The following is a 13,246-nucleotide window of genomic DNA, read 5'->3' on the forward strand; positions in this document are numbered from 1 at the left end:
GTATAAAATCTATAGAGGTTGCAGATGGAAGAAAACATGGGGAGATTGATTATTTCTTTGAAATACCTTCTTGTAGAGAAATTTAAGCATGTATAGGTTTTAAACTACTAATTAAATTGCACACGCACATTAACATAATAGGAATACAGTTACATAACCAAAGCAGATCTACAATTACCAGCCATCTCCAGTGAGGCCAAGAAAACCAGTTAGGCACCCTAGGAATTTATGAAAATTTGTCTATGGTATGATGGATATTGTCCAACTGTACTTGAACAGTCTGAGAGAAATCAGACCAATTTAAACAGCCCATTCCTGGGAACTTTTCACATCCCATATGTTCTTTTAACAGTAGATAATCTGTAGTTGTAAGGTTTTGGAACGCTACAACTTGCACTTCTCCTAAATCTTGGTTGAGTTCCAACAGTGTAGATCCAGTCAAATTTGTTCTTTTACTGTATGCACAGGCCAGCTTAGATATCTCCTTCTTCATTCCAATGGAAAGTCCAGGAAACAGTGGGATGAATGCAACTACAATTGCAGCATCGCCTGGAGCTTTGTTGAGGTTTTTTTGATGATCATCTGCTGGTATGACTCTTCCAGAGTGTGCTGATGTTGGAAGTTTTTCTTCATATTGTATCTTAGTTCATTTTCTGGGTAGCCACATTAGGCTTTTTTCCTCTGTATAAATACAAACAGACCCTTGCCCACACATTGATCTACCCTTTATACCATTGTGTTGAACTCATTGGAGGTCACCACACAGGAACTGCTTTTTTTTTTGAAGAGAAAAGAATATTATCGTTAAAGTGTACCTCCATAGCCGATCATCTGATTCACTTTAAGTGATCGAAGTTAAGGATATTTAAAGCATGCATTAATTGTTGATTTACAGTTAGTTTTACCCTATCATGAAGTAATCCCCCTTTTCTTTTTTTTGTTATCTTTAATCTACACTTACATGAAGAATATTATGTTTACTAGGCTCTCCCCTATACCATGTCCCCACTATAAACCCCTTTACAGTCACTGTCCATCAGCATAGCAAAATGTTGTAGAATCACTACTTGTCTTCTCTGTGTTGTACAGCCCTCCCCTTTCACCCACCCCCCTATGCATGCTGATCTTAATACCCCCCTTCTTCCTCCCAACCTTTACCCCTCCCTTCCCACCCATCCTACTCAGTCCCGGTCCCTTTGATACCTGTTATTCTATTCTTGGTTTCTGTGATTCCGCTGCTGTTTTGTTCCTTCAGTTTTTCCTTTGTTCTTATACTCCACAGATGAGTGAAATCATTTGGTATTTCTCTTTCCCGGCTTGTCTTTTTTAAATGAGCGTAATACCCTTCAGCTCCATCCATGTTACTGCAAATGGTAGGATTTGCCCTCTTATGGCTGAGTAGTATTCCATTGTGTATATGTTCCAGAACTTCTTTATCCATTCATCTACTGATGGACATTAAGTTGTTTCTAATTCTAGGCTATTGTGAATAGTGATGCGGTACACATAGGGGTGCATCTGTCTTTCTCAAACTTGATTGCTGCGTTCTTAGGTTAAATTCCTGGGAGTGGAATTCCTGGGTCAAATGGTAAGTCTGTTTTGAGCATTTTGATGAACCTCCATACTGCTTTCCACAATGGTTGAACTAGTTTACTATCCCACCAGCAGTGTAGGACGTTTCCCCTTTCTCAACAGCCTCACCAACATTTATTGTTGTTTGTCTTTTGGATGGCAGCCATCCTTAGTGGTGTGAGGTGATACCTCATTGTAGTTTTAATTTGCATTTCTCTGATAACTAGTGATGTGGAGCATCTATTCATTTGTCTGTTGACCATCTATATTTCTTTTATGGAGAACCGTATATTCAGTTCCTCTGCCAATTTTTTAATTGGATTATTAGATTTTTGTTTCTTGAGGCATGTGAGCTCTGTATATATTTTCGATGTCAAGCCTTTATCTTATCTGTCATTCACAAATATATTCTCCCATACTGTAGGGTTCCTTTTTGTTCTATTGATGGTGTCTTTTGCTGTACAGAAGCTTTTAAACTTAATATCATCCCACTTGTTCATTTTTGCTGTTGTTTTCCTTGCCCGGAGAGATATGTTCAAGAAGAGGTCACTCATGTTTATGTATAAGAGGTTTTTGCCTTTGTTTTTTTCCACGAGTTTAATGGTTTCATGGCTTACATTAAGATTTTTGATCCATTTTGAATTTACGTTTGTATATGGGGTTAGGCAACGGTCCAGTTTCATTCTCCTACTTGTAGTTGTCCAGTTTTGCGAGCACCATCTGCTGAAGAGACTGTCATTTAGCCATTGTGTGTCTATGGCTCCTTTATCAAATATTAATTGACCATATATGTTTGGGTTAATGTCTGGTGTCTCTAGTCTGTTCCACTGGTCGGTGGCTCTGTTCTTGTGCCAGTACCAAATTGTCTCGATTACTATGGCTTTATAGTAGAGCTTGACATTGGGGAGTGATATCCCCTCTACTTTATTCTTCTTTCTCAGAATTGCTTTGGCTATTTGGGGTCTTTGGTGGTTCCATATGTATTTTTGAATTATTTCTTCCAGTTCATAGAATAATGTTGCTGTTAATTTCATAGGGATTGCATCAAATCTGTATATTGCTTTGGGCAGTGTGGCCATTTTGACGATATTAATTCTTGCTAGACACGAGCATGGGATGAGTTTCCATTTGTTAGTGTCCCTTTTAATTTCTCTTAAGAGTTACTTGTAGTTTTCAGAGTATAGGTGATTCCCGTCTTTGGTTAGATTTATTCCTAGGTATTTTATTCTTTTTGTTGCAATTGTGAATGGAATTGTTTTCCTGATTTCCCTTTCTATTGGTTCATTGTTTGTGTATAGGAAACTACAGATTTCTGTGTGTTAATTTTTATCCTGCAACTTTGCTGTATTCCGATATCAGTTCTAGTGGTTTTGGGGTGGAGACTTAAGTTTTTTTTATGTACAATATAACATCATCTGCAAATGGTGACAGTTTAACTTCTTTAACAATCTGGATTCCTTGTATTCCTTTGTTTTGTCTGATTGCCATGGCTAGGACCTCCAGTACCACGTTAAATAGCAGTGGGGAGAGTGGGCATTCCTGTCTAGTTCCAGATCTCTGAGAAAAAGATTTCAGCTTCTCGCTTTTTAGTATAATGTTGTCCGTGGGTTTATGATAAATGGCCTTTATTATGTTGAGGTACTTGCCCTCTATTCCCATTTTGCTGAGAGTTTTTATCATTAATGGACGCTGAACTTTGTCGAATGATTTTTCAGCATCTATGGAGATGATCATGTGGTTTTTGCCTTTCTTTTTGTTGATGTTGTGGATGATACTGATAGATTTTCGAATGTTGTACCATCCTTGCATCCCTGGGATGAATCACACTTGGTCATGATATATGTTCCTTTGATATACTTTTGTATTCGCTTTGCTAATATTTTATTAAGTATTTTTGCATGTACATTCATCAGGGATATTGGTCTGTAATTTTCTTCTTTGGCGGGGTCTTTGCCGGGTTTTTGTATTAGGGTGATTTGGGCTTCATAGAATGAATTTGTGAGTATTCCCTCCTCTTCTATTTTTTGGAAAACTTTAAGGAGAATGGGTATAATGTCTTCTCTGTGGGTCTGATAAAATTCCGAGTTTAATCCATCCTGCCCGGGTGTTTTGTTCTTTGTTAGTTTTTTGATTACCGTTTCAATTTCTTTGCTCGTAATTGGTTTGTTTAACTTTTGTGTTTCTTCCTTGGTCAGTCTTGAAAGGTTGTATTTTTCTAGGAAGTTGTCCATATTTTCTACGTTTTCCAGCTTGTTGGCATATAGATTTTCATAGTAGTCTTTAATAATTCTTTGTATTTCTGTGGAGTCCGTCATGATTTTTCCGTTCTCATTTGTGATTCTGTTGATTTGTGTTGATTCTCTTTTTCTCTTAAAATGTTTGGCTAGATTCTTATCTATTTTATTTTTCTCAAAGAAGCAGCTCTTGGTTTCATTGATTTTTGCTATTGTTTTAGTCTTCTCAATTTTGTTTATTTCTTCTCTGATCTTTATTATCTCCCCCCTTCTGCTGCTTTAGGCCTCATTTGTTCTTCTTTTTCCAATTTCGATAATTGTGATGTTAGAGTATTCATTTGGGATTGTTTTTGCTTCTTCAAGTGTGCCTGGATCACTATATACTTTCCTCTTAAGACTGCTTTTGCTGCATCTCACAGAAGTTGGGGCTTTTTGTTACTGTTGTCATTTGTTTCTATATATTCCTTGATCTCTATTTTAATTTGTTCGTTGATCTATTGATTATTTAGGAGCATGTTGTTTAGCCTCCATGTGTTTGTTACCCATTTTGTTTTCTTTGTAGAATTTATTTCTAGTTTTATGCCTTTTTGGTTTGAAAAGTTGGTTGGAGGAATTTCAATATTTTGGATTTTCCTGAGGCTCTTTTTGTAGGCTAGTATGTAGTCTATTCTGGAGAATGTTCCATGTGCACTTGAGAAGAATGTATATCCGGTTGCTTTTGGATGTTTAGTTCTATAGATGTCTATTAGGTCCATCTGCTCTACTGTGTTGTTCAGTGCTTCCGTGTCCTTACTTATTTTCTGCCCGGTGGATCTATCCTTTGTGGTGAGTGGTGTGTTGAAGTCTCCTAAAATGAATGCATTGCAGTCTATTTCCCCCTTTAGTTCTGTTAGTATTTGTTTCACATATGCTGGTGCTCCTGTGTTGGGTGCATATATATTTAGAATGGTTATACCCTCTTGTTGGACTGAGCCCTTTATCATTATGTTGTGTCCTTGTTTATCTCATTACTTTCTTCGTTTTGAAGTCTATTTTGTCTGTTATTAGTACTGCAACCCCTGCTTTCTTCTCGCTGTTGTTTGCCTGAAATATGTTTTTCCATCCTTTGAATTTAGTCTGTACATGTCTTTGGGTTTGAGGTTCGTTTCTTGTAAGCAGCGTATAGATGGGTCTTGCTTTTTTATCCATTCTGTTACTCTGTGTCTTTTGATTGGTGCATTCAGCCCTTTAACATTTAGGGTGTCTTTTGAAAGATATGTACTTATTGCCATTGCAGGCTTAAATTTGTGGTTACCAAAGGTTCAAGGTTAGCCTCTTTAGTATCTTACTGCCTAACTTAGCTCGCTTATTGAGCTGTTATATACACTGTCTGGAGATTCTTTTCTTCTCTCCCTTCTTGTTCCTCCTCCTCCATTCTTCATATGTTGGGTGTTTTTTGCTGTGCTCTTTCTGGGAGTGCTCCCATCTAGAGCAGTCCCTGTAAGATATCCTGTAGAGGTGGTTTGTGGGAAGCAAATTCCCTCAGCTTTTGTTTGGGAATTGTTTAATCCCACCATCATATTTAAATGATATTCGTGCTGGATACAGTATCACTGGTTCAAAGCTCCTTCTATTTCATTGCATTAAATATATCATGCCATTCTTTTCTGGCCTGTAGGGTTTCTATCAAGAAGTCTGATGTTAGCCTGATGGGTTTTCCTTTATAGGTGACCTTTTTCTCTCTAGCTGAATTTAAAACTCTTTCCTTATCCTCGATCTTTGCCATTTTAATTATTATGTGTCTTGGTGTTGTCCTCCTTGGATCCTTTCTGTTGGGGTTTCTGTGTATTTCTGTGGTCTGTTCGATTATTTCCTCCCCCAGTTTGGTGAAGTTTTCAGCAATTATTTCTTCCAGGATTCTTTCCATCCCTTCTCCTCTCTCTTCTTCTTCTAGTAATCCTATAATACGGATATTGTTCCTTTTGGATTGGTCACACAGTTCTCTTAATATTGTTTCATTCCTGGAGATCCTTTTATCTCTCTCTATGTCAGCTTCTATGCGTTCCTGTTCTCTGGTTTCAATTCCATATATGGCCTCTTGCATCTTATCCATTCTGCTTATAAAACCTTCCAGAGTTTGTTTCATTTCTGTAATCTCCTTACTGGCATCTGCGATCTCCCTCCGGAGTTCATCCCATAACTCTTGCATATTTCTCTGCACCTCTTTCAGCATATTTATGATTTTTATTTAGAATTCTTTGTCAGGAAGACTAGTTAGGTATGTCTCCTTCTCTGGTGTTGTCTCTGTGATCTTTGTCTGCCTGTAGTTTTGCCTTTTCATAGTGATAGGAATAGTTTTCAGAGCTGGAACGAGTGACGGCTGGAAGAACTTCCCTCCTTGTTGGTTTGTGGCCTTCCTCTCCTGGGAGAAAAGCGATCTCTAGTGGCTTGTGCTGGGTAGCTGCATGCATACAGGGCTTCTGCTTCCTGCCCGGCTGCTATGGAGTTTATCTCCGCTGTTGCTGTGGGCGTGGTCTGGCTCGGACAACTGCCCCAAAGTGGTGGAGTCGCATAGGAGGGGGAGCAGACGGGAGCCTATTTATCTCCGTAATGGGCCTCCATGCTCCCTGCAGCTCAGGGGATTAGGGTGCCCAGAGATCCCCAGATTCCCTACCTCTCGATTAAGTGTCCACCCTTCCCCTTTAAGACTTCCAAAAAGCACCCGCCAAAACAAAACAACGACCACAAAAAAAAATGTTTTTTAATAAAATAAATAAATAAACAAATAAAAGTGGCTGCTCGCTTTTCTGATGTCCTCTGGCGCCAGGCCTCCCATACCCACTCACTGTTCTTGCTGCCCTGTTTCCCTGGTATCCAGGGCCCCGCACACACACTGTGTCTGTGCTCTGGCCCAGATGGCTGGGGCTGGGTGTTCAGCAGTCCTGGGCTCCCTCTCCCTCCCACTCTGACTCCTCTTCTCCCACTGGGAGTTGGGGAGAGGGGCTCTTGGTTCCCACTGGCCTGGAGCTTGTATCTTACCCCCTTCATGAGGCGCTGGGTTCACGCTGGTGTGGATGTTGTCTGGATGTTGTCCTGTGTCCTGTGGTCTTTATTCTAGGAAGAGTTGTCTTTGTTATGTTTTCATAGACAAATGTGGTTTTGGGAGTAGATTTCCACTTCTCTACTCACCCCACCATCTTGGCTCCACCTCCTTATGTAATAAATATTTTAAAGAGTAAAGGAGTGTGTCTGCAGCATCTCCAGGGATCCTGCACCTTCAGGGAAGATGAGAACAAAGATGGCAATCACAGAATGTTTTTTAAACATTTTGCAAAGACAATGATGTCCACTGGATTCATATGTCTACTACATGTAACTCCCACCCCAGTTTTTTCCAGTTCTTTGAAGATAAATCTTCTTTAATATATTTAGATTAAATGTTATAAAAATACTATTACTTTCTTAACAATTATTCCAATATCCTACCTTTATAAAATAGTCTTGAGAACCTTTAAAAACTATATATGTGGCTTTTTCCTCTATTGAAAACATACTTGGAAACCACCCACAACCATCTGTGGACTTACTGATGTAAAAATAAAGCAAAATATTTTATTGGTTTTGAACTGCAGGTGCTGGTGTATAATTCATATTACTGAGAATCTCTGCCTTCCTCCCACAGGTGCTCCAGAAATGGTACAAATCCTGGGTAGCCTCAAAAGTCCTATTACTTACACACATCAAAGTTCCCAGTAATGTACTTGCATTTCAATTCAGTGTTATAAATAGACACTTTAGAATCCTGTCTCATTTGAAATAAAGTCAAATCCTCAATTGCTATGTATATAAAGAGTGCAAAGAAATATACCAAAAATATTATTGTAGTTATCGCTGGGTCGTGGAATAAGGATGGTTTTATTTCTTACTTTATATGTTTTTATATTTTCCCAATTTTCCCAAGTGAGCCTAAGGTACATTTATAATCTGAAAAAAACCCAGTCATTTTAAGATGGAAAAAAAATTAAAATATTACCTTAGTTAATAAAGAAATGCTATTTTTTATTTTGAAAGTGAATCAATGTGCCTCACAAATTTGAGGTAACAACATTTCTAGGTCTAAACCTTAGAAAGCTTGGGCCTTTTATCTTCTCTCAAACAAGTAAGACATAACAAATGGCTTCAAAAATATATTGCTTAGTTTAGAAATTGTACTGTTTTTTTTCCCCAAGGCTGGCCATTTGTTACTGCAAATGACCTACCTCCCAATGTAAATGAATTAAACATGTAAAAGGCCTTAAATATATGACTACTTAAAAAAATGTAAAGTAGTATAAACTTTCACTTTAAAATAGAAAGCACGCAGTACTTTTTGGTACCTAAAATTCTTAGAAGAAGAGATTATAAATTATAAGTAAACTAAACTATAATAAAAATAAACTCCAATATGTAGTAACACTTAAAAATCATAAAGGAAAAACACTGGGTTTCCTTGTGATTCTACCCCAGAGAGTTTCTAATTGTGCATCTGAAAGAGCAAAAGCCAACAATAAAGGGGATTATATATGCATTCCTGGAACACCTTCATCCTTAATCTGTAAGAACAATACAAGAGACAGGAATTTTAAAACAAGAAAAGATGTACCTACCTTTGAGGCCAACTGCGATTTCAGGCCTAAGAATGAGAAGACCGTGTAGCTCTCCTTTGATTAAAAAAAACTGTCATAATCCTACAAAATGGTGGAGAAGGAGACAAAAGAAATTAGCCCTGTGTCTGGTACTCTGACAAATGCTTCCAGAAATAAACGATGTGCCCCTGCTCCGTCCAGGCCAGGGGAGAGCGATGTAGATCTACTGGAGTAGCTCTGTTTGAGCTGAAAGATGTCCTTGACTGTGATGGCGGATGGGACTTGAGGCAGGGTCAGAATGTACAATGATGACAACAGAAATCAACCTGTGACACATTCCTTTACCTGTGCCCAGCCACACTACCTGGTGTTGAACCACTCCGGCCTGAGGCTCTGTTTGATCCTAGCACTTCTTTACAGAAGGCTGCCTCCCTATTCTAATCTTGTTATTTTGTTATCAGGACTTTAAAAAAGTGAGAGTGAACAGAAAGCTGGAAAGGTCGCCCTGTGTCACTGTGAGCACTTCTACTCTGCTTTTGAAGTTTCCACATTCCTTGAGCCTGTCTTCAGAGGGAATACGATCAAATGAAAATGAAAGGAAATATTCTCTGCAACACGCATCTTGGCCTCAGAGTCATTTCCTCTTCCTACTTTCATAAGAGAAGCCTTCATGGAGATTGTTCTGCTCACCAATGGTTTCTTTTCAAAAATTTGCATGTATAATAACTATATCGTTTCTAAGTTAATGTGAAGTAGTCTAAAAATTTGGTAAAAGTACCTCTGATTACTTTATCCTGAAGAGAAACAGAAGCAGAAAATGATCCAGCTCATTTTTAGGCATTTGCTCTGTGCTGGGGGTCTCATGATCTGTGCATTTTTTTAACTCCACCACAGCCCACCAGCCTGGAGACTGGCTCAGAACAAAATCATGCCATCCAAGTTGGACAGCCAGTACTCGAGAGAGCTGAGATTTGGGCCCAGTTCTCACTGATGCTGGATTGATGCCTTTTGTACTCTACAATGCTTTCTGCCCAAGAGGCAAGCAGGTTTGGGGCACCTTGTATACCAGGGACACTGAGCCTAATATGTCCACTGCTGAGCTCAGGAAAAGTCTTCACAAGTCTGTGTCATCACAGACATCACAATGCCCTCATCCAAACTAGACTTTGGCAATAACAACCAATTTATCAACCCTTTTCTGAACTAACCTATTCTTATACAATCACTCTCAAGTGAAGACAAACTGACCTTTCAAAAGCGCAAATTTGATCATACTGCTCTCTGCTTAATATTTTCTTTTAAGACTTCTCAATGCTCTCAGAATACAGGTTAAAATTCTTCCTATGGCACAAAAGGTGCTGTACGGCCCAGCTCTAGCTCAGTCAAAGTGGGGGAGAAGAGTGGTACCCCTCCACCCCCACCAACCACCGCCCAGGGCAGATTCCCTTCTGAAAACTGGTACACGTGCTCAGTCAGCTGTGGTGCAGTGGCTGGCAATCTACCATTTGAGCTATGTGACTTCGACCAACGCATTCAACCTCCTCAGACTGTCCCTCCCTTTCCGTAGCAGATACTACAAGTCCTCTGAAGCCCAGAATTGTAGGAAATGATGGCACATTTGTTAGCTGTGATATCGAAGCCTACTGTAGGTAAAACTGTACTACTTCTAGAATATCTCGCCTGCTTTAGTACATCTGCATATCAACAGGCGTTCCTCAGGGGGTGGAGAGTCATAGGTCATCTCCATATCAATGGATAATTACCTTGGCAACCCAGAGCTTATCTGAATCTGAGAGCCTAGGGGGAGGACTTACGTGCTTCTGCCCCAGCAAGAAACAGATGGACCCGACTGCATTTTGTAAGCAATAAACGGATTTTAAACTTCATTTTTCCCTTTGACTGATTTTGGTTTTAGAGGTATTTTGTCCTGGGATTTCCTTTCCCTGGAGTTACACCTACACATTACAGTTACTAGAGATACTTGGTTGAAAAGTTTACCCCTGGTTACTGGTTTAAATGAACAGGAAAGGGATGGGACAGAGTGGGCGAAAAAATAAGGACTGGTGGCTCAGGCATCAAAATGCTGCCCAGTCCCTGAAGGCCTTTCACCTGCTCCTGCTTGATTAATGACTCTTATGTCAGTGAGGATGCACGAATGAGAAATAACATGGGAAACAATACCCCACCCAGTCTCTACAGATGTAGTGGGAATTCCACTTTGAAAGACTCAAGTGTTAATATGAAAATACCACATGCACATGAAAGAGCAAAAGGTCAGTTACAGTGAGACAGAGTGCATGTAATTCAGGTTTCTGTGTTTACATTAAAAACCTTAATCTTAAAATGATTGTAATTCACCAAATCACAAACATGGAAATAAGGTACTCTTCTAAGCAAGTTTCATATATATAAAACAAGACATATAAAATATATACATGTAACACATAGAAAGAATATGTAACATTATAAACAATCCATTTAACCACACATTGCACCAAAACTATTCTCCTACATTTCAGATACTAACAAAGGTATTTAGAAATTTCAGATATTTAGAACTCTCATAATGGCAACATTCCTTATTTATATAAAAACTCTCTCTAAGTCTACTTTCTACCAAAATTAGAAGCATTACTTACTTTTATGGACCCTCAACTCAGTGCTATGTCATTACAGCTGAAGAGCTTCTTACCTAAACACTGATGGACCCTCCCTCCCAACAGCTTAGAAACTGTCCCTTATGGTATTTAACTCCTTCCAAAGTGACAAATACAAGATTTGCTGGTCAACTTTAAAAGTGGAATAATTGAAAGGAAATCACTTTTAAAATTAATGTTAGGACCTGGCACAGCAGCTTACCAATAGTAATTGTCAAGTGGATGAATGAGTTCTGTTTGCTAGTTAATGACCAATGTGCCATGCTTTAGATTAACCTCATGCTAGTAAAAATAATTTGAGTAAATCCGATTTCTACTCTATTAACTACAGGTTTTAAATAATTATGTAAAAATTTACTTTCTGACATTCAAAAGCTTTTGAGTGTCCTGATGAATCTCAAATAAGAGGTTAAATTGTTTTCTTTGTCACATTTAAGCAGAGTAGGGGAGTGATAATCTAAAATCTAGGATTTATTAATAGTTAATACCTCCTTTCAGAGATAATAACATACAGTATGATGTGAAATAGTTTAAAATAGAAATTTTAAAATCACATCCTATTAAGATATACATTCTTATATTTGGTCCTGAGGCATTCCCCAGTAAAAGAGGAAGATCTGTTTTCTTTTATTCACTTCACTTATCAGGCATCTATTTTTAAATATATATATTAGAGTTCATACTATGAAAGTTAAAAATACAGTATTTTAAAAACTCACTATTAAGTCTCTAGATAGGCTTGCTGAATTTCTTATGGTCAAAGATACTGTCTCTGAAGTGCTTTTAAATGCACACCTGCAAATTGCACATTCTGGACAATCAATCTTCTGTCTATAACAACAATGATTAGATAATATGTCTTTTGAGAAGGCACAGACACACAAAGTGTATTCAAGATAAATTTGCCCCATTTCAGAAGAAAATACATTTTTATTTCATTTAGGAAAAGGGATGATAAATTCACTTTGTTTGTAGGGCCAACTGCCTATGAAAAGAAAATTTCTGAATTATATAGATATCAGCATAACTGACACTTTTCCTAATGGCACATTTACCCAAACACTACAATTTTAAGAATAAAGCAAGCTAAACAACTGTTAAAAAGGAAAAGAAAAGAAAAGCTTCCTTCACCTGTACTTGTTTGTGTTCCAGTGAGAACCAGTGTGAGAGACATTCAAAAGCTCCTGATAAAACCTACAACTGGCAGAGCCCACAAGAGCCTTTCTTCAGAGCTCACTAGGGAACTCACCATTTCTACAATGGGATGGTCATGGGCTCAACAACCATCTCAGATAGAGACAGGGATGTGCTCCATCCACTCAATGCCCCAGGTTCAGTGAGGGCGGCAAACAGCAGGCACACTGGAAGCTGTCCCACTCCCCATGCTCACTCATGACACTTTGCTGACAGGACGGTACAAGGAGCAAGAGCAGCATGAGGCCGGAGTGAACAGTGGCAGCCACGGGTTCTCAGTGAGCCACAGCAAACCTAGTTTCCCAAAGAATTTTTAAGACACTCTTTCTAAGACTATGAGTTGCTGCAGCTGTGGAAAATGACCACAGGCTCCTTCTAAAAATGTCTTTTAAGCCTGAGGGTAGCCTCTGGGCAGTTTCCTCATTTTGCGGATAAGGACCATTAATGCTATATTTTATTTTAGGGAATCTGAGTATAGAAGGAAAACACAGTTGGCAGTTCTTATCCTGGTAGGATATGTGCGATGCAGTTGTCTCAAACAGTTTCATTCAACAATTTTTATGCCAAATACAAGAAAAAAGAGTATGCTGCTGAGGATTTTAAATTCACAATTCAAACCCTACTGGTACAAGATGGAAGAGTAAGCAGGTGTGTCTACAAGCACCAAATGAAATTGCATGGGAAAAGTTTTCTTGTGATTAACAGGAAAAGAAACCAGCAATAAAATTTTAAGACATATCAGAGGAGTAAGTGGAAAGAAAAAAATCAATTAAGAAAGATAATCTCTTGGCTATTGACATTTATGTCGTTCTTAAACCACAGTAATTTGGTAAAATAGGATTATTTGCCCTCCTCTCACTGCTCACACAACTGAACAGCTCTGTAGAGAAGAGTATTTACATGTCTAAAACAATACAAATATAACATGTATTGTATTTTTACTTAATAATAGTTATTACAGTTACAGAAGAGAATGAGACTTAAA

At 38.4% G+C, this 13,246-nt stretch overlaps 1 protein-coding gene across 1 annotated transcript in view; it reads right to left on the minus strand.

Moving 5' to 3' along the window:
• LOC130683447 (bromodomain adjacent to zinc finger domain protein 2B-like) overlaps window positions 1-13,246 on the minus strand; it is a 307,961-nt gene that overhangs the window by 95,075 nt on the left and 199,640 nt on the right. The gene's annotated exons all lie outside the window — the stretch shown is intronic.

Source organism: Manis pentadactyla, chromosome 1, assembly GCF_030020395.1.
Source record: "Manis pentadactyla isolate mManPen7 chromosome 1, mManPen7.hap1, whole genome shotgun sequence".
Taxonomy (NCBI): domain Eukaryota; kingdom Metazoa; phylum Chordata; class Mammalia; order Pholidota; family Manidae; genus Manis; species Manis pentadactyla.